This window comes from Ovis aries, chromosome 2 (genome assembly GCF_016772045.2).
Source record: "Ovis aries strain OAR_USU_Benz2616 breed Rambouillet chromosome 2, ARS-UI_Ramb_v3.0, whole genome shotgun sequence".
Lineage (NCBI taxonomy): Eukaryota > Metazoa > Chordata > Mammalia > Artiodactyla > Bovidae > Ovis > Ovis aries.
Genome location: NC_056055.1, coordinates 108,825,063 through 108,845,396, shown reverse-complemented (window position 1 = coordinate 108,845,396; position 20,334 = coordinate 108,825,063). Strand labels below are relative to the sequence as shown.

General features: G+C 41.1%; 1 protein-coding gene across 1 annotated transcript in view; it reads left to right on the top strand.

The window, feature by feature from the left end:
* Positions 1–20,334, top strand: part of LOC132659304 (polypeptide N-acetylgalactosaminyltransferase-like 6) — a 648,338-nt gene that overhangs the window by 295,304 nt on the left and 332,700 nt on the right. The gene's annotated exons all lie outside the window — the stretch shown is intronic.

Below are 20,334 nucleotides of genomic sequence, written 5' to 3'. Positions count from 1 at the left end.
ACTTTCATCAAGAGGCTTTTTAGCTCCTCTTCACTTTCTGCCATAAGGGTGGCGTCATCTACATATATGAGGTTATTGATATTTCTCCGGGAAATCTTGATTCCAGCTTGTGCTTCTTCCAGCCCAGCGTTTCTCATGATGTACTCTGCATATAAGTTAAATAAGCAGGGTGACAATATACAGCCTTGACTTACTCCTCTTCCTATTTGGAACCAGTCTGTTTTTCCATGTCCAGTTCTAACTGTTGCTTCCTGACCTGCATACAGATTTCTCAAGAGACAGGTCAGGTGTTCTGGCATTCCCATCTCTTTCTGAATTTTCCACAGTTTATTGTGATCCACACAGTCAAAGGCTTTGGCATAGTCAATAAAGCAGAAATAGATGTTTTTCTGGAACTTTCTTGCTTTTTCCATGATCCAGCGGATGTTGGCAATTTGATCTCTGGTTCCTCTGCCTTGTCTAAAACCAGCTTGAACATCAGGAAGTTCATGGTTCATGTATTACTGAAGCCTGGCTTGGAGAATTTTGAGCATTACTTTACTAGCATGTGAGATGAGTGCAATTGTGCGGTAGTTGGAGCATTCTTTGGCATTGCCTTCCTTTGGAATTGGAATGAAAACTGACCTTTTCCAGTCCTGTGGCCACCGCTGAGTTTTCCAAATTTGCTGGCATATTGAGGGCAGCACTTTCACAGCATCATCTTTCAGGATTTGAAATAGCTCAACTGGAATTCCATCACCTCCACTAGCTTTGTTCATAGTGATGTTTTCTAAGGCCCACTTGACTTCACATTCCAGGATGTATGGCTCTAGGTGAGTGATCACACCATTGTGATTATCTGGGTCATGAAGATCTTTTTTGTACAGTTCTTCTGTGTATTCTTGCCACCTCTTCTTAAAATCTTCTGCTTCTGTTAGGTCCATACCATTTCTGTTCTTTATCGAGCCCATCTTTGCATGAAATGTTCCCTTGGTATCTCTAATTTTCTTGAAGAGATTTCTAGTTTTTCCCATTGTGTTCTTTTCCCCTATTTCTATGCATTGATTGCTGAAGAAGGCTTTCTTATCTCTTCTTGCTATTCTTTGGAACTCTGCATTCAGATGCTTATATCTTTCCTTTTCTCCTTTGTTTTCACCTCTCTTCTTTTTACAGCTATTTGTAAGGCCTCCCCGGACAGCTATTTTGCTTTTTTGCATTTCTTTTCCATGGGGATGGTCTTGATCCCTGTCTCCTGTACAATGTCATGAACCTCATTCCATAGTTCATCAGGCACTCTATCTATCAGGCCTAGGCCCTTAAATCTATTCCTCACTTCCACTGTATAATCATAAGGGATCTGATTTAGGTCATACCTGAATGGTCTAGTGGTTTTCCCTACTTTCTTCAATTTGAGTCTGAATTTGGTAATAAGGAGTTCATGTTCTGAGCCACAGTCAGCTCCTGGTCTTGTTTTTGTTGACTGTATAGAGCTTCTCCATCTTTGGATGCAAAGAATATAACCAATATGATTTTGGTGTTGACCATCTGATGATGTCCATGCGTAGAGTCTTCTCTTGTGTTGTTGGAAGAGGGTGTTTGCTGTGGCCAGTGCATTTTCTTGGCAAAACTCTTAGTCTTTGCCCTGCTTCTTTCCGCATTCCAAGGCCAAATTTGCCTGTTACTCCTGGTGTTTCTTGACTTCCTACTTTTGCATTCCAGTCCCCTATAATGAAAAGGACATCATTTTTGGGTGTTAGTTCTAAAAGGTCTTGTAGGTCTTCATAGAAGCATTCAACTTCAGCTTCTTCAGTGTTACTGGTTGGGGCATAGACTTAGATAACTGTGATATTGAATGGTTTGCCTTAGAGACAAACAGAGATCATTCTGTCATTTTTGAGATTGCATCCAAGTACTGCATTTCAGAATCTTTTGTTGACCATGATGGCTACTCCATTTCTTCTGAGGGATTCCTGCCTGCAGTAGTAGATATAATGGTCATCTGAGTTAAATTCACCTATTCCAGCCCATTTTAGTTCACTGATTCCTAGAATGTCGACGTTCACTCTTGCCATCTCTTGTTTGACCACTTCCAATTTGCCTTGATTCATGGACCTGGCATTCCAGGTTCCTATGCAATATTGCTCTTTACAGCATTGGACCTTGCTTCTATCACTGGTCACATCCACAGATGAGTATTGTTTTTGCTTTGGCTCCATCCCTGCATTCTTTCTGGAGTTATTTCTCCGCTGACCTCCAGTAGCATATTGGGCACCTACTGACCCAGGGAGTTCCTCTTTAAGCATCCTATCATTTTGCCTTTTCATACTGTTCATGGGGTTATCAAGGCAAGAATACTGAAGTGGTTTGCCATTCCCTTCTCCAGTGGACCACATTCTGTCAGACCTCTCCACCATGACCCGTCTATCTTGGGTTGCCCCACGGGCATGGCTTAGTTTCATTGAGTTAGACAAGGCTGTGGTCCTAGTGTGATTAGATTGACTAGTTTTCTGTGAGTTTGGTTTCAGTGTGTCTGTCCTCTGATGCCCTCTTGCAACACCTACTGTCTTACTTGGGTTTCTCTTACCTGGGGTATGGGGTATCTCTTCACGGCTGCTCCAGCAAAGTGCAGCTGCTGCTCCTTACCTTGGATGGGGGGTATCTCCTCACCGCTGCCCTCTCTGACTTTCAACTAGGCCCTCCTGCACCCAGGTAGCCACCGCTCCTTGGACGCGGGGTTGCTCCTCCCCGCCGCCGCCCCTGGCCTCCGACGCAGGGTAGCTCCTCTCAGCCGTTCCTGTACTGTCGCAGCCTAGCACTCTAGGCCGCTGCCCCTGGCCTCGGAAGTGTGGTAACAACTCTTGGCCACCGCCCTTCGGGCATGGGGTCCTCCCAGCTTTTGCCCCTGACCTCCGATGTGGGGTAGCTCCTCTGCCGTGCTTAGTGTGCCGGTCGCAGCCACCCACGCTTAGAGTGACTTCTAAACACAATGCTTTTCCTCATGATCTGCCTCCTAATCTCTAAAGTTATCTCAGACCTCTCTCTCAATATCAGTGTCCAAATGCCTTGTAGAACATGTTGTTGTTGTTGTTGTTGTTTAGGTCGCTCAGTTTTGTCCAACTCTTTGCAACCCCATGGACTGTATCCTGCTGGGCTCCTCTGTCCATGGGATTCTCTAGGCAAGAATACTGGAGTGGGTTGCCATTTCCTTCTCCTGGGGATCTTCCTGATGCAGGGATTGAACCGACATCTCCTGCATTGCAGGTGGGTTCTTTACCACTCAGCCCCCAGGGAATCCCTCAACTTCTCCTCTATCATGGATATTTTGGAAGGAGCATCCTCCAGTAAGCCACACAGACGTTCTTTCAGGTGCATCCCTGCTCTGGCTTCCACCGTCCACCCACTTGTCATTACCAGCCGGGGATGATGAAGGCTCGCTTGTCTCCTGCACAAATGTCAGGTCTGGTGTGCTTGCCACAGACAGGTTTTTATTCACACAGCAAATACAGATGGGCTCATGGATCCCTCAAGAGATTGTGCAGAAATTATTCTTTCCTGGTGGAGTCTGAAAAAGATGCTTAAATGTGAGGAGAATCTTTCCCTGATATATTAGTGATAGTTGGGCATATAGCCTGAATAAGCATATTTTCAGTATAGTTTATAATCTAGGTCAAGAGAGATGATTAAAATCAGCTACATTCCATCAGCATGGAAAAAGAATTCTTAAAATTATAGTTGATAATGATGCTCAGATTCATTCAGCCACTATTCAGCATAAAAGAGATTCTCCAGAATTAACAGATTAATCATAAATATATGCAGTGTACAGATATGTATTGATCATAAATTCCCCATACAATATTATCTGCCAACAAATGTGTACCTTCAGCAAGATCCATAAGCCATAAATGGGGCTATAACTAGGACACCTCACCCACAGAATCCCTCGCTGGGGATTTGATATTTGCCTTGACTGATTTAGTCATTCCACAAATATTAGTTGAAAGCCTACTTTGTAGCAGGTATGGTGCTGGGTGCTGGAACACAACATGAAAAGAGCAGAAAACAGACTTGCTTTCTGAACTTTTCTTGTATGTAGGGATAAGGGTAGGAAGAGGAATATACATACATATCTATATTTATATCTAACATAAAGCTTTTTGAAGAAAAATCAACTCGGTAAGGAGGTAATGGGCTTCCTTGGTGGCTCAGTGGTAAAGAATCCAGCTGTCAATGCAGGAGATGGGGGTTTGTTTCCTGGGTTGGGAGAATGCCCTGGAGAAGGAAATGGCAACTCACTACAATATTCTTGCCTGGAGAATCCCATGAGCAGAGGAGCCTGGTGGTCAACAGTCTGTGGGGTCACAAAGAGTCAGACACAACTGAATAACTGAATACTCACTCAAGAAGGTAATAGCAGAGGGTGAATGGAGACTATATTCTCAGTGGGTTGCTTCTCCAGCATCTCAGATAAGGTGGTCTGGGGACAAAGGAAGATACTAGGTAAATGGCCTGCCAGCCAGGAGCATTCATGGATGTGGAAATACCAAGTGCACAGCCTGACCCTAGAACAGCCCAGGTATATTCTGTGAATCTGCAGAAAGGAGGCTTTGTGGCTGAAACAAAAGGTGACTTAACAACTGTATTTTCAGGTCAAACTATTTTCCACAGTTACTTACTTGAATTTGGGACATGGGGGCTACTTGATCAAAAAGAGACTGGAAATCAGGAGGAGATTAAAACAAAAAGAAAGAAATGTGAGAAAAAAAAAGGGTTTAAGAAGTAATTAAAGAGGGATTTCTTGGTGGCTCAGTGGTAATGAGTCTACCTGCCAATGAAGAAGACCCCTGATCCAAGAAGAATTAGACCCCTGATCCATGAAGACCCCACATACTAAGGAACGGCTAAGCCCAGGGAAACTCCTGAGCCTGAGCTCTGTGAAAGAGAATCCACTACAGTGAGAAGCCCTTGAGCTGAAGGAGAGAATAGCCCCCACTCACTGCAATTAAAGGAAAACCTGCACAGCAGGCAAGACTCATTGTAGCCAAAAAATAAATAGAATTATAAAAAAAGAACTAAAGAGTAGAAGATGATTCCATAGTAAATGAGATCTCTGTTCATTGCCTGAACTCTAGAAAGACAAAATGTGTTTTAGTCAAACACCATTTTGACTGGTGTTTATATTAGTCAAAACACCAGCCCTGGGATAATATCTTTGCAAAACCACTCAATGGGAAAATAAGTTTGATATTCCTTTCTTCTTGGTGACTATAAAATATTATTACATGTATCCAAATATATGAGAAGAGCCAACATGCTCAGGTAGTTGCATTGATCCCAAAACTGTAGAAACTGAGATTGTTTTGTTCATTTTGAAACAGTTGCATTAGTTGCATTAAAAACAACAGAGATCTGATAGAATGAGTGCAGCCTGTTTAATGAGGGTAAAGAATGTGGTGTTTATTTTATTTTATTTTTTAAAGAGGCTCCAAAATACCAGGGCTTAATGATAATGAACCACAGGTGGGCTTGGTAACATGGACTCACCAAGGTGCCACCTGTGAGGAGCATGGGAGAAGGAGGCTGGGTCAGAGGCACCTTGCTCAGCTACTCACTTCGACATACACTCCAGGAAAACTCTGACCCCCAGCACCTTTCAACTGGACCTCACAACCATTAAGGACAAACATTTTCTTTGCTGCAAAGGAGAGGAAAGTTTTAAATTCCATCTCAAGTTAATGATGGAGAGGGCACCATTTTTATTAAAATATCGTAGTATGAGGATTTCTCTGCCACCTGGAACTTTCTTATTGCATCTTCTTTCAACTCCATGACTTCACAAAGAAGTAAAGCTCAAGGTCAGTCACTATGGTCCATTTTCTCTGTGTATAAAGCTCATTTGGCATCCAGCTAACCTTACCAGTATTTTGTTGGTTTGTTTTTTCCTTGTTTCTGGCCAGTTGGTCAATGAGTTTAAGGTAGCATTTGTCTGTATGGAAAGAAATGAAGAGCAGCCAAGTGAGAACAAGCAAAACCATTTATTCTAAGTTTGCTAAAATTACAGGGAGTCTGCTACGACTTGTGTCACAGCAGAGACACCAAGGCAGGTGGAGGAGAGGAGAGGGCAAGCTTTAGAAGATGGGGGGCTTCAGTGTGTCCTGGATGGAGGGCATCAGCCCAGAGATGCTGAAAGCAGGCAAACTGTTGAAGCAGAGCATGGTGTCTTATTGATGAGGGTGAGTATTTGGCTTTCTCTGGTCGGTCCTACGTTAGAAGCAGAAACAGAAATGGGGTCTGTCATCTATTCGTCAACTCCTGGTCATGAGGGGCTGATTGTTACAGATATTAGTTGGCTTTCTAGATTGTTATTGGATATGATGGTCCGATGTCCTTCAAGTCTGACCGTGCTGCCTATTGTAGAAAAGGGATTTCCAGGGCAGGGTATTTCTGGTTGTGGATCGAAGTTCTACTTTTACGTATAGTAGTCTGGTCATTGTCCTTTTGTGCATTTGGGATCTTATCTGTAAGTTAGCTCATTTGTGGGTTTTTTGAAAATTACTGTAGAGTTGCTTTACAGTGTTGTTAGTTTCTTACTACAATGCCATCAGCTATAGGTATGCGTATATCCTCTCCCTCTTGAGCCTCCCACCTCACCCCCATCCCACATATCTAGGGATTTTTTTTTTTTTAAGCCAGTGTTATAGCAGATGCTTTGCTCAAGGAATCTGAAGGCACCACTGTGACAGAATGAGGAATCCCACTGGTCCTCCATACCTAAAAGTAGTTTTCCCCCTGGACTTATGTAACACCACACTTGACTGGATCCATTACTATCTGACTGGTTAATTTTACTCAGTTCTCTCTCTTCATCTATCTTGTAATGAATGCATTTTATGAGGACGAAGGATTTGGTCCTCATATTCTCTTTTCTTTCCTCTACGTTGTTTCCTTAGTAATGCCTCTAGTTTCAGAACTTTCACGTATCCTGTACACTGAGGACCCTGAAAACCATGTCCTCAAATAATACATGTCCTGAACTCCATAAATGTAAAATGTAACTGAATCCTTGCCATCTCCACTAGACTGTCTGGAAAGTATCTCGGACTTCTAGGACAGCATAAAACTGTTCAGTTCCACCTCACAAGCACTGTCCACCCCTACTTCCTCCTCATTCATCTTAACAGGGGCTGCCTTAACACCATAGACTGTGGCTTAAACAACAGAAATTTGTCTTCTGACAGTTCAGAGGCTTCAGGGGGTTCTGAGATGAGGGTCCCAGCAAGGGCCAGTTCAGGCAGCAGCCTTCTTCCTGGCTTGCAGATGGCCAGCTTTGTGCCCTGTGCCCATGTGGCTGTTCCTGGATCAGGGTATGAAGAGGAGCGCTCACTGTACCTTCCTTTTATTGTGGAAAAAACAAATGAAGTGAAAGTCACTTAGTCCTGTCGACTCTTTGAAACCACATGGACTGTACAGTCCATGGAATTCTCCAAGTTAGAATACTGGAGTGGGTAGCCATTCCCTTCTCTAGGGAAATCTTCCCAACCCAGGAATCCTACAGGGGGCTTCCCAGGTGGCTCAGTGGCAAAGAATCCCTTCCACCTGCGATGCAGGAGACACAAGAGATACAGGTTTAATCCCTGGGTCAGGAAGATCCTCTGGAGGAGGAAACAGAAATCCACTCCTCCACCCCAGTATTCTTACCTGGGAAGTCCCATGGACAGAGGAGCCAGGTGGGCCACAGTCCACGGAGTCATAAAGAGACACGACTGAGCAACTGAGCATGAATGTAATCCCTACAATGTTATGAGGACCTCACCCTTATGTCACCGCCTGGACCAGAACAACCCCCAAATGTCCTCCTCTCCAAACCTTCAAGTTAGAGCTTCAACATATGCAGTTAGGTGGAGGGGGCACAGCTGAGTGCTCAGCAAGACCCTAGAGAGTGACACTCATTCCCTCAGTCATTCAAGCTGGTGCCTAGAACCCTTGATTCCTCTCTTCAAGTCCATGTCCAGTCCATCAGTAAATGCCGGCTTGATTTCCAGCACATGCTTCATAGCCAGACATGTCTCAGCACTTCTGCCAGTGATATCTTGGTCCAAGCCACCATAATTCCTTGGCTACCAGTGGCTTCCTAACTGTGGAGGAGGAAATGGCAACCCACTCCAGTATTCTTGCCTGGAGAATCCCATGGACAGAGGAGCCTGATCGGCTACCATCTATAGGGTTGCAAAGAGTTGGACATGACTAAAGCAACTTACCACCGCCACAGCTTCCTAACTGATTTGCTTTTCTCCAGTCTTTCCCCGTATGGTTTTTTTTAATGTTTTTTGTTTGTTTGTTTTTAAACTTTTTATTTTGCTTTAACAGTATAGCTGATTAACAATGGTTTCACGTGAACAATTTAAGTGACTCAACCATATATAGACATGCTTTCCCTGTATAGTTGATTTGTTTTCACAGCATGGAGGATTTTACTAATGCTATTTTCCTTATATAAAATCTAATCATTCCTTTACTTCCCGGTTCACATGGCAAAATAGGATTTTTCTCTGGCATGTGAAGCCCTGTATGATCTCACTCCTGCCTCTTAGACATCGTAGGTCCTCCTCTATCCTTTGTTTCACTAGCTATGATTCTCTAATGTAACTAAGAATTCATGTCTCAGCAACATGCCACCTGCTGTTCCTCTGCTTGATCCCCTCTTTCCCAAGGTTTCCACAAAGCTTTTTACTATTTGTCTTGAAGCCGGCAATCAAATATCATCTTTTCCAAGAGGTCTTCCCTCCCTTTAAGAGATTCACAGACTTTCTCTAGCACACCCTCCTGTTACGTCATCATTGTAGCACTGAGTCCTTGAAACAGTGTTGTCACTAAGTTCTTTGTGGCAATGAATTCCATTTTTGATTCACTTGACATAATCACCAAACTGAGAGCAGTACCGGACTCAGAGCAAAGACTGAACAAACGTTTGTTGATTTATTAAGAGAAACTCTGGTTGGGAGAGTGCAAAGAAAAAATGGTGAAAGAGAAGCAGTATTCAGGTTTCTTCAAGATACAGAAATGTAGGCTGCCTTCTGGAGATAACAGCTGGCCGCTATGATGTTGATTGCCTGTAAAACATTTGTGGGTCATCGGGAGAAAAAGAGATAACTTTGGCTTCTTCTGTTCCTCTAGAGTTTCACCTGGGGAAATAAACAGAGGTAGAGGAATTTTGATTGATTCTGCCAAGGGTTAGCCATTCAGAAGCAGCAGTAATTAATTAAGGAACAAAATGTAGGTACAGATAATCCATTGCCTGAGGTGGAGCTCAGCACCAGGGCTGGAAATCGGTGAGAAGCAGCCTGGCTCTAAATTACAAAGGGCTTTAATAATATAGTAAGATTGTTCAGCAACTACTGCATGTGTGCTCAGTCATGTCTGACTCTTTGTGACCTTATGGACTATAGCCCACCGGGCTCCTCTGTCCATGGAATTCTCCAGGCAAGAATACTGGAGTGAGTTGTCGTTTCCTTCTCCAGGGAAGCGTCTCAATCCAGGGGTTGAATTGGTGTCTCTTATGTCTCCTGCAAATGCAGGTGGGTTCTTTACCACTGAACAACCTGGGAAGTCCTTACAAAGTGCTTTAGAAGAGGTGTCAAAATTTGCTGAGGGACGAGCTCTCCAATCAGATGTTAACAGCTGAAGACAGGTGGAGACTGGTTGGTTGCAACAGTTGCCAATGAGTCAGGCCTCATGTTAATGTTAATGTGTTTCAATTTTGGTATAATTGGAAGAGCCTTGATCTTGACTTATATACGTGTGTGTATAAATTAATTAACAAAAAAGGATTGTTAATCCTACAGTCTCCATCCCAATTTACCATTGAAAAATTTCAGGTGTTATTGACTATTGCAACCAAATATGTAAAATCTCCACAAAAGGAGATTCCATCAAGCAGTAAAGAGTATAAAACTTCATGTAGAGGAGAATTAACCCCAAACAAAGAAAACATTTGGCTGATGAGTTTGAACCAGTTCAGTGACAGCTCATGTCAACATGTCACAAGTGGATTTCTATTCTCTATATTTTCTTTTGTTGATGGGTCTGCTTTAAATTGGGCTTCCCTTGTAGCTCAAAGGTAAAGAATTTTCCTGCAATACAAGAGACCTGGGTTTGATCCCTGTGTCAGGAAGATCTGCTAGATGAAGGCATGGCAACCCACTCCCATATTCTTACCTGGAGAATCCATGGACAGAGGATCCTGGGAAGCTATAGTCCATAGGGCTGCTAAGAGTCAGACACAACTGAAGGGTCTTAGTGTGCAGGCACGCTGCTTTAAATTGTGGGCATTGTCATGTTCACACTTGAAGAGCTAGGAAGGTTGTTGCTTTTTATGTAATGATTAGTTACAGGCAGTCATATAACCATGATGATATCAGGGTTGGGAAACTCAAGTCATGCACCCAGGCAATGCCATCAGGAGAATGCCCTGAAAAAAAACAGACATTGTTCCTACTTGTGCTATAAAGTGCTCAAGGCAGCACAGGAAACATGGCTTAAATTAAGCAAAAAAAGAATTTTTTTGTTTTTTCAAATTGCAAAGACTTAAGTTGTAGTTGTGTCAGCTGCACCAAGGGAGGAGCTATTTCTTAAGATTAGATTCACTGAAGAGGCTGTTTCTCAGCTAGAAGGGTGAGGGGAGGGTTTTCTTTTGCATCAAAACCGACTGCTTAAATCTGCTTTGTCACCTTCGAGAATTTTCTTTTCTGTCTTTAATGTTGTTGTTGTTCAGCTGCTAAGTCGTGTCTGACTCCACCCCCATGGACTGCAGCACACCAGGCTTCCCTATCTTTCACCATCTCCCAGAGATAGTTCAAATTGATGTCCATTGAGTTGGTGATGCCATCCAACCGTCTCATCCTGTGTTGTCTCCTTCTTCTCCTGGCTTCAATCTTTCCCAGCATCAGAGTCTTTTCCAGTGAGTCAGCTCTTCGCATCAGGTGGCCACAGATTTGGAGCTTCAGCATGAGTCGTCCCAGTGAATATTAGAGGTTGAGTTCATCTATGACAGACTAGTTTGTTCTCCTTGCTGTCCAAGGGACTCTCCTTCTCCAGCACTGCAGCTTGAAAGCATCAGTTCTTTGGTGGTCATTTGTAACAGTTATTATCTAATAGTGCACGACAGTCACCCTCTGTGTAGGTGGTTCTGCATGCACAGATTCAATAAATGTTCAAGAAAATAAATCCCAAAAGTTGCAAAAAGCAAAACTTCAATTTGCCATGGCCAACAACTATTTACATAGTGTTTGCATCCTATTTACAACTACTTACATAATATTTACTTTGCATGAGTTGCTTTAAGTCATCTAGAGATGATGAAAAGTACCCTGGAGAAGTGTATGAAAGTGAAAGTGAAGTCACTCAGTCATGTCCGACTCTTTGCGACCCATGGACTGTAGCCTACCAAGCTCCTCCATCCATGGGATTCTCCAGGCAAGAATACTGGAGTGGGTTGTCATTTCCTTCTCCAGGGGATCTTCCCAACCCAGGGATCAAACCTAGGTCTCCTACATTGCAGGCAGACACTTTAACCTCTGCACCACCAGGAATTGTATGTTGATATAAGGGACTGGATAGTCTTGGATTTTGGTGTCCTTGGGTGGTCCTGGAACCAAAGCCCAGTAGACACCTAGGGTCGACTGTACTCTTAAAACATTTTGTTCATAGTATAAAATGATGAGGTTTCCCTGGTGGCTCAGTGGTAAAGAATCCTCCTGCCAAGCAGGAGATGTGGATTCAGTCCCTGGGTGGGGAAGGTCCCCTGGAGGAGGAAATGGCAACTCACTCCAGTATTCTTGCCCAAGGAATCCCATGAACGGAGGAGCCTGGCAGGATACAGTCCATGGGGTCACAGAGGGTTGGACATGATTGAGCGATTAACAGTTTTTCACATAAAATAATGATGTTGATATTATACACAGTCTTGCATGTTTTCTATTTTTTACTGTCACTTATTTTAAGAATTTCAATTAGCTTTTGCATCTTAGGAGTATTATGACTTTTTTATGGTTTATCACAGGATATTGATTGTAGTTTGCTGTGCTATATAGAAGGACCTTACTATCTATCCATTTTGTATTAAAACATAGTAGTGTGTGTGTCTGCTAGTCCTAAACTCCCAACCCATCCCTCCCCCATGCCCCTTGCCCAACATTAATTTTAAAATACCACATTTGATTTCTAAGATGTTCATGTTTAGAGAAAACCTTGTAGTCATTCTCTTTTTGCTTATCTCTTACTGTGATCTGTAAGTAAACATTTCAAATAATTAAAGAGCTGCTCATCCATCTATATTCTGATTTTTCCTCTTTACTTGAATGCTATGGAATATGCTTTCTTTAACAAGTCATTTGTATTTCCTTAAAAAAAAAAAAAAACACCTTTCCAAGCTTAACTTGTCTCTTAAGAAAGGAAGATGTTCAGATAAAGTTTGCCAGTAGCTTCCACAAGAGTCAAAATGACACTTTTGTCTCCCTTGTGCTCTAATGCACTGCCAGAGATGAGAGAGAGTCAGAGAGTAAGGGAGAGACAGACAAGGAGAGGCAGAACCAAAGGAAAGCAGAGGACTGCTCACTGTTGGACCAGTGGGGAATCACAGAACAATGCGGAAGACAAAGCACTGAGCAAGGTAATTACACCTGCGATATCCTTTAACCTGGTGGGTAATGTATACTTTACAAATATACTGTGTACACTTACATTTCTAAGATACTTCGATTATGGTATATTATATAAAGCTCTTTGGTCTATTTATGCAGATCATTTGCCTTTGGCTTAATTAATTGTCTCGCTCTTTCCCAGAGAGGCATGTTTGGCAGAAGAAAAAATTCCACTGGGTGAAAATCAGACTTTGTAAGCGACATGTGCCAGGTTGTGCGTTTCTCTCCTAATAGCACCACCGTCAGGGACTTGACCGAGATGCCCAAGAAGTCTTCATTATTGAGAATTTATGTTTCTCTGGTGGCTTCCATTTGCAAAATGAGCCTCGGCCACATATTAAACATTGATGGCTGATGCCACTTTATTGCTGCTGGTCTATTCAGCATCTCTTTTCACAGAACACAATCTGCATAATTAGAAAATAGCCCAACTTCTGTATCTGGTGCAACAGGAGTGTAAAGAGGTCACACTCTTCCTAGGGTTTCACATGCCAACCTTCATAGCACAAATGTGATAATAACATTCTTTCAATTTTATAGTGTTCATAGGTACACTGGATAGTGTTCACGAAACTAAAAGTGAGACAAAGGAAAGATATTAATTTATTAAGACAAGCAAAACATCACATTAACTTAGATGTTAAGTAAAATTTGGGGAGAATTTACTACAGCAGGAAATGACCATATCCATAGCATTACCAAAAGTAATTGCAAGACAAATGAGACAGCTTGTTTCATATAAACCAGCCCACAAACTATTCATAGTATTGCTGTACATTTTCCATTCATATTTTTCCCATCATTTATTTCTGTCCCATTTAACTTAATCTCCTAAAGAGATTTTTAAGGTATCTTCTAAAATACCCTCATGTAGTATCTCTGTCATTTGTGAAAATGTCAAGTTTTACATATGATAATATTAAGGGATTATAAAAAATGAAATATGAGGCCAGCATTTAATTTAGTGATATGATATGTACATTGGTAACTCATAAATTAAATCCAGCCAGACTTGATTAAGTGCTAACAATATGCATAATGTGTGTGTCAGTCATGTCCAACTCTTGGTGACCTCATGGACTACAGCCCACCCGGCTCCTCTGTCCATGGGATTTCCCAGGCCAGAATACTGGAGTGGGTTGCCATTTTTGCCATTTCCATCTCCAGCGGATCCTCCTGACCCAGGGGTTGAATCCATGTCTCTTGCAGTGGCAGGTAGGTCCTTTACCAGCTGAGCCATCAGGGAAGTCCACCCTATACATAGGAATATCTTAAGTATTAAAAGGAAAATGAATAGGCTGCTTCAAGTTGGTTGGAGTAGCAGATCTGCTTTGAATTAGTCAGTCATTTAGATTCAGAACCTTCTTGGTAGTGTCTGTTTTGATTTAAGGCTATTTTGTTTGTCTTTGAGGGAAAAAATGCTTCTTGTATTTTTTATAGGGAATTGGACTTGAAAATTTCCAATTTTGGGTATATTTTTGACCATGTCTTTAGAATGTTTTCATAGGAAAAAAAATCTAAGTTGAAAACATTATAAAATAAATTGAGGTTTTATATATTAAGGTATTCATTGAAAAGATAAATTGCAACAGACTCATTGAATAGGAGGCAAGCATGCTCAAATTGCTCTTTCAACAGCATTGTTACTGATTTGAGAGTTTGCATCTGAAAATGTATGTGCACACATATACTTGCACAGAGATATTTAACTGTACATATATATTTTACATCTTCATCCTTGTCTCTGCCTGTATCTATATCCATATCTGTGCAACAGTTTATATGACTGACCATCTGTATCTAATTACATCCCTACAATGAGATTCCTCTGTGAGTTAGGTTTGTACTCTGACTTTTTTAGTGAGCAATATGTCATAGATATTCTTCCAGTCATTAGACACATGAAATATATGTTTCTGTTTATATGTAGATATATGATGAGCAGATAGATGTAGAACATTATTTTCCTAACTACTCAGTATCCTATATTATGGCATTTCATGTTCATTTTGCTAAGATTCATTAAAAATTATATAGATTACATAACAAACTTTATTATTATAAGTAGTGCTTCTATGTATGTCTTTATTAATTGATTAATTTCCTTAGCTTCTTCTTATACTTTTGATTTATTGATAAGACATAATGTATGAATATTGCAAATATTTACACATATTACTCAGTTGTCTACAAAAATGTCGAATCACTTATATTTCCACTTCTTAATGTGTATTATCATTGTGAGTAAAATTTTTTCACTCAAATAAGTGAAAAGTTGGTAGTTCTTTGTTTTCATTAGTTCATTTTTTCATTTGAAAAATAACTTTTCTATTCATTCCCTGTTTTGTATGGTCAATGGCTTTTAAATAAGAATTTTTCATTTTTCTACTGTGATAATTATTCATTCTTTATATTATGATAATTTTAATATAATATGGATAGTTACCTACTGTCATAAATGGGACACACTTTTTTGCCTGATTTTATTTTTTTATACTTTATGATTTTAAGAAAATTTAAAAAGAGTTTCCCTAAGAAAAATCTTAATGTTCGTGTAGTTAAATCCAACATTTTTGTATTTATGATTTTACCTTCATGCTTAGAAATGACTTTGCTATGTGATATAGATTATTTATATAATGTATGTACCATTTATATTTTCATTTAATTTTTATACTGAAATATCTGTGTGAACACAGGTTTTTCTTTCAGTTTAGGTGTAAGATTTAATAACTCACCAGTAGTCCCAACATAAGTTTTTACATAAGATTTATCTATAACCTTGAAATGCCACATTTTTATATCTACTAGGCTTACATATGTGTATGTGTGAACATACAAACACATATATAATTTATATGACTATTGCATAAATTATTCTTTACAGTTAAGTGCTAATGTGCTTCCCAACTGGCACTAGTGGCTAGTCGTAAAGAACCCGCTTGCCAGTGCAGGCGACATAAGAGACACAGGTTCAATCCCTGGGTCAGGAAGTTCTCCTGGAGAAAGAAATGGCAACCCACTCCAGTATTCTTGCCCAGAAAATTCCATGGACAGAGGAGCCTGGTGGGTTACAGTCCATGGGGTAGTAAAGATTCAGACACAACTGGGCACATACTTTTGAAAATTTGTAAATTTATAAACATGTATGTATGTGTGCTTATACATTTAAATAATCATATACATCTCATATACTGCATGTAATTTGTGAGTGGATAGATCATAAAATTGAATCAGATTCTTATTTTTCTAATGTATTTAACTGATTTATTTGGATTCAATGATAAAGCAGTCAGGTCAAGAGGACATTTGGCACAGTGCATGAATTATTCCACTTAAGAGAAAATAAATGTAAGTTCCAGTGGAATCCCTACACAGGTCAAATACTTCCACATTAGCTTTCCTGCACACTCTTTCTCTAATAATACGCTGATAATCCAGCAAGCCAAGGGCTCACCGCATGCTGCCTCTCTTAAGCATCTCCTGATGCCATCATTATTCTAATCTGGTGCCAGCCATGATCAAAATGTATATTCACATCATCTACTTAAAGCAGTTCTCTGGAGGATATTTTGAATGCCCTGTGTTCAGATAACATATAGCACTCAAATGCATGAATATATCTGGGCAAAAGTAAGTAGAGAAAGAATAGATGTTTAGAAGGAGGCAGATGCAGGGGAGGAAGACCAGAGCCTTCAAGTGGATGTGTTGTGGAGAGTTATTCTTCATCTTTATATTCGGTTTATACTCATGAGAGGCAAGAAACAGGCTGCAACTAGTGTTTGCACTAATTCCGAGATGACTGAAAGAAATGTGAACTTCCAGTAGGTTGACGATGTCTCCAGGGCTGTGTTTGGACACCAGTGTGTGCCCTTGTCGCCTGCACGTGTGTGAAGGACAAGTCTCCCTAAATAATAATTGCACCTTCCTCCATGCAAAGTGCCAACTTTGGTTTGTTTCTGTCATTCTCCCTCCTTAAAAGCATGCCATTCTTATAAGCACTGTTCTTTTATTAGACACATTCAGACAGCATAGTTTCCGTGTTGAGAAATAAACTAAAGCCATAACTTCAACTCCAAAAGCAGGGAACTGAGGGCTCCGTTATCAATGGTACAAAGAGATTCACTTCAGGGTTCCTTAAATGATGATTTTCCCTCTATACTTGTGAGCAGTTTCACTATCCCCCATCCCCTCCCCCTGTCACATTGTTCACTCTTTGACAGAGAAAGAGAAAGGAAAGCACAAAACAAAATTTAGAAAATCTTAAGTACTTTAAAATAAAAGGGGAATATAATTTTTTGGAAAATGATAAAATGTAGAGGATGTTGATTTAGTTGCAGTGAAGTGAAGTCTCCATGAAATACACAAACATAAATGGATACTGGAAATTTGGAAAAAAAAAAAAAAGATTTAGAAAGTCCCTTTTTATTAGAAATAGGATTATACAAAAACTATCTCTTTTCTTGGCATATAACTACTCTACAATGTTGTGTTAGCTTCTGCAGTAAAACAGTGTGAATCAGTTGTAAGTATACATATATCTGGGGCTTCCCAGGTGGTGCTAGTGGTAAAGGACCCACCTGCCAGTGAAGGAGACATGAGTCATGGGTTCATACCCTGAGTTGGGAAGATCCTCTGGAGGAGGGCCTGGCAACTCACTCCAGTATTCTTGCCTGGAGAATCCCATGGACAGAAGGGCCTGGCGGGCTACAGTCCTTGGGGTCCCAAAGAGTAGGACATGACTGAAGCAACTCAGCACTCATGCATACATATCCCCTCCTTCTTGAGCCTCCCTGCTCGTCCCCATGCCACCCCTCTAGATGAGCGCTGAGCTGAGCTCCCTGTGCTATGCAGCAGCTTCCTGTTGGCTGTCTATTTCACACGTGCTAGCCTACATACGTCAGTGCCCACCCTCCCCTTCCCGCTCTGTCCATATGTCCGTTCTCTGCATCTGTGTCTGTCTCTTTAAAAAATGCTTGAGATACTGGTGTTGGGATTGCATCCCTAATATTTTGCCAAGACCCGCTTCCTCTACTTCTTTCCTGTCTTTTTCCAAATCATTTACCGACCAAGATCCAGCTCCATCCTGGTGTTGTCTGGTACACCATGTTCTCTCTTCATTTTACATGTTACGAAGTCCAAAAATTCATATGGTACACAATTTTATATTAATAATTATGTTAAAATTTTAATATATAAGTTCTACCTATATTTGACATATATTACTTCTTCAGATTATTTTGCTTCTCTGTTTCTTTTCCATGTTTTTGCTAGAACAGTTGACCAGCAAGGATGGTGAATTGTGCTTATTGTTATTGGGGCACACCTGGACAGACATGTGGTTGTCACTAAGGTAGCATCCAGCAGGCTTCCTCTCACTTTATCTGTCCAGGAGAGATTCCTGAACTGACCATGGACTTGATCCAACTAAATGGATACCCATGCTTTTGTTATTCATTAAATATCTACATGACTTTTCAAGTTAGAAAGGCACCCTGTGTAATGACATAAACAGAGGCTATGAAATCAGAAAGACCTGGGTTGGTGTCTTGACTCTACCAGGTAGAAATTATATGATCTTGAGAACAGCATTCGTTTGAATATCAGTTTCTTAATCTGTCACAAGTGAAGGAAAATTCTACCTCATTTAAATATTCTAAGAGTTTGAAACCTGCATTTTGAAATTGCAAGTAAAAAGCATAAATATGTAAGATTCCAAATGAATAGTAGGTGTTATTACAAATCCTAAAAATCAAAAAAGTTAAGAAAAACAAGTCAATAAAGGAAATTGTCTTTGTAGAAACATACACTAATCAAATAATCACACAAATACATGTAAAATTCTGTCAATAATAAAAGTGCTGCTGAAATGCTCAGAGTAGGAAAGTGGGATGCAGGATGAATCGAGGAGATGATGGTACTGATGCAGGCAGGAGAGGGGGGGACCACAGGAGGCTAGCAGGAGGTGATGGCAGGTTAGACAAGGTGAGGTTGGATGGAGAGAAGCAGACCAATTCAAGGGCTATTTTCAAAGTAAAGTCATCAGATTAATGAGGGATTGTATATAGAGAGAGAACAGAAAGAATCATTGTTGAGTTTTTCAAGCATTCCTCTACAACCATAAAGCTGATTATTAGGCAGAAATCTGGGAAAGGAAGTCTATTTGGTTAAAACAAGCTGAACTTGAGGTGCCTTTCAGATGTCCAAAGGAGACATCAGGTCAGCAGCTAAAACACAGCAGACTTGACTGGACGAAGGGTGAAATCTGTGCGGTGACTCATGCTCCTGTGGTTGTAGAAAGGAAAAATAAGACAGACAAGGGGCAAAGACTGAAGCTGAGCACAGGAAGGCATGCCTGCCAAGGAGAGAGAGGGTGGGCATCAGAATTTAAGAGGAGAAGGAAACCAAGGGAGACTGTATCAGTGAAGCCACAGGAAAGGAACGTTACAAGTGAAGCCATGGGAGAAGCATGCTACAAGAGTCAGCTCGTCATTCCAGTGGCTCAGACGGTGAAGCACCCACCTGCCAGGGCAGGAGACACTGGTTCTATCCATGGGTCAGTAATTGCCCCTGGAGAAGGAAATGGAAACCCACTCCAGTATTCTCGTTTTCAGTATTCTGGTGGGCTACACACAGTTCATGGGTCACAAAAAGTCAGACATCACTGAGCGACTAACATGTTTAAGTAGAAAAAATGCAACCACTATCTTACTGTGGTTGATACAATAGAAGTCACATGAGACTTCAACGAGCTGCACAGCAGGGAGAGATGAATTTGGAGGAATCTGGACTGTCTTTGGATGAGGATGGGATGAAAGATGAGGCCAGGAGACAGCTGGGTGATGACGGCGTTGTTTAAAAAAATTTTACTGCAAATGAGGTAGATGGTTTTTTTTTTGGTTTTTTTTTTTTTTGTTTGTTTGTTTTTGCACAATTCATCTCATGACCCTTGGTCTTTTCTCTGTGTTCTGCCTTTTCCCTTTTAAATGTAACATTTAGAAATGAACTATTTCCCCATGGCTTGCTCCTTCTGGAATCTTCTCCATTCTATCTCCCAGCATTTTGGAAGGGCAAGACCCTTAATTCATCCTTATAAATCACATCTTTATCCCATGCCTCACAAACCATTTGGGGGTAAATCCCATTGGCTATATCGTCAAAATGTATTCAGAATGAGAATGTTTTCATCATCTTCCACAGAAAACTCTCTGGCCCGAGACATCTTCATACTTCATTTGAATAATTTCAACATCTCCCTAAGTTCCCTCAGTGCCCAGTCTTGCCCCTTCCCCCAAACCAGTTCTCAACAACACAACCAAATAGGTCCTTTTAACACATATTTTCTTTCTATATTTTCATTCTTTTAGGTATGCAGTCGCTAAGTTGTGTCTGACTCTTTGTAACCCCATGGACCCCTCCAGGCTCCTCTGTCCGTGGGATTTCTTACTGGAGTGGCTCACCATCTCCTTCTCCAGGGAATCTCCCAACTCAGGAGGCGAACTCATGTTTCCTGTGTCTCCTGTACTGGCAGGTGTGTTCTTTACCACTGAGCCACCTGAGAAGCCCAGCAGAAACTATAGTAGGGCAGACATGGTCCAGTGACTAGATCATTGTCCTATGGCTAGCAACTCAAAAAGTGCCTCATGCATTGCAGATG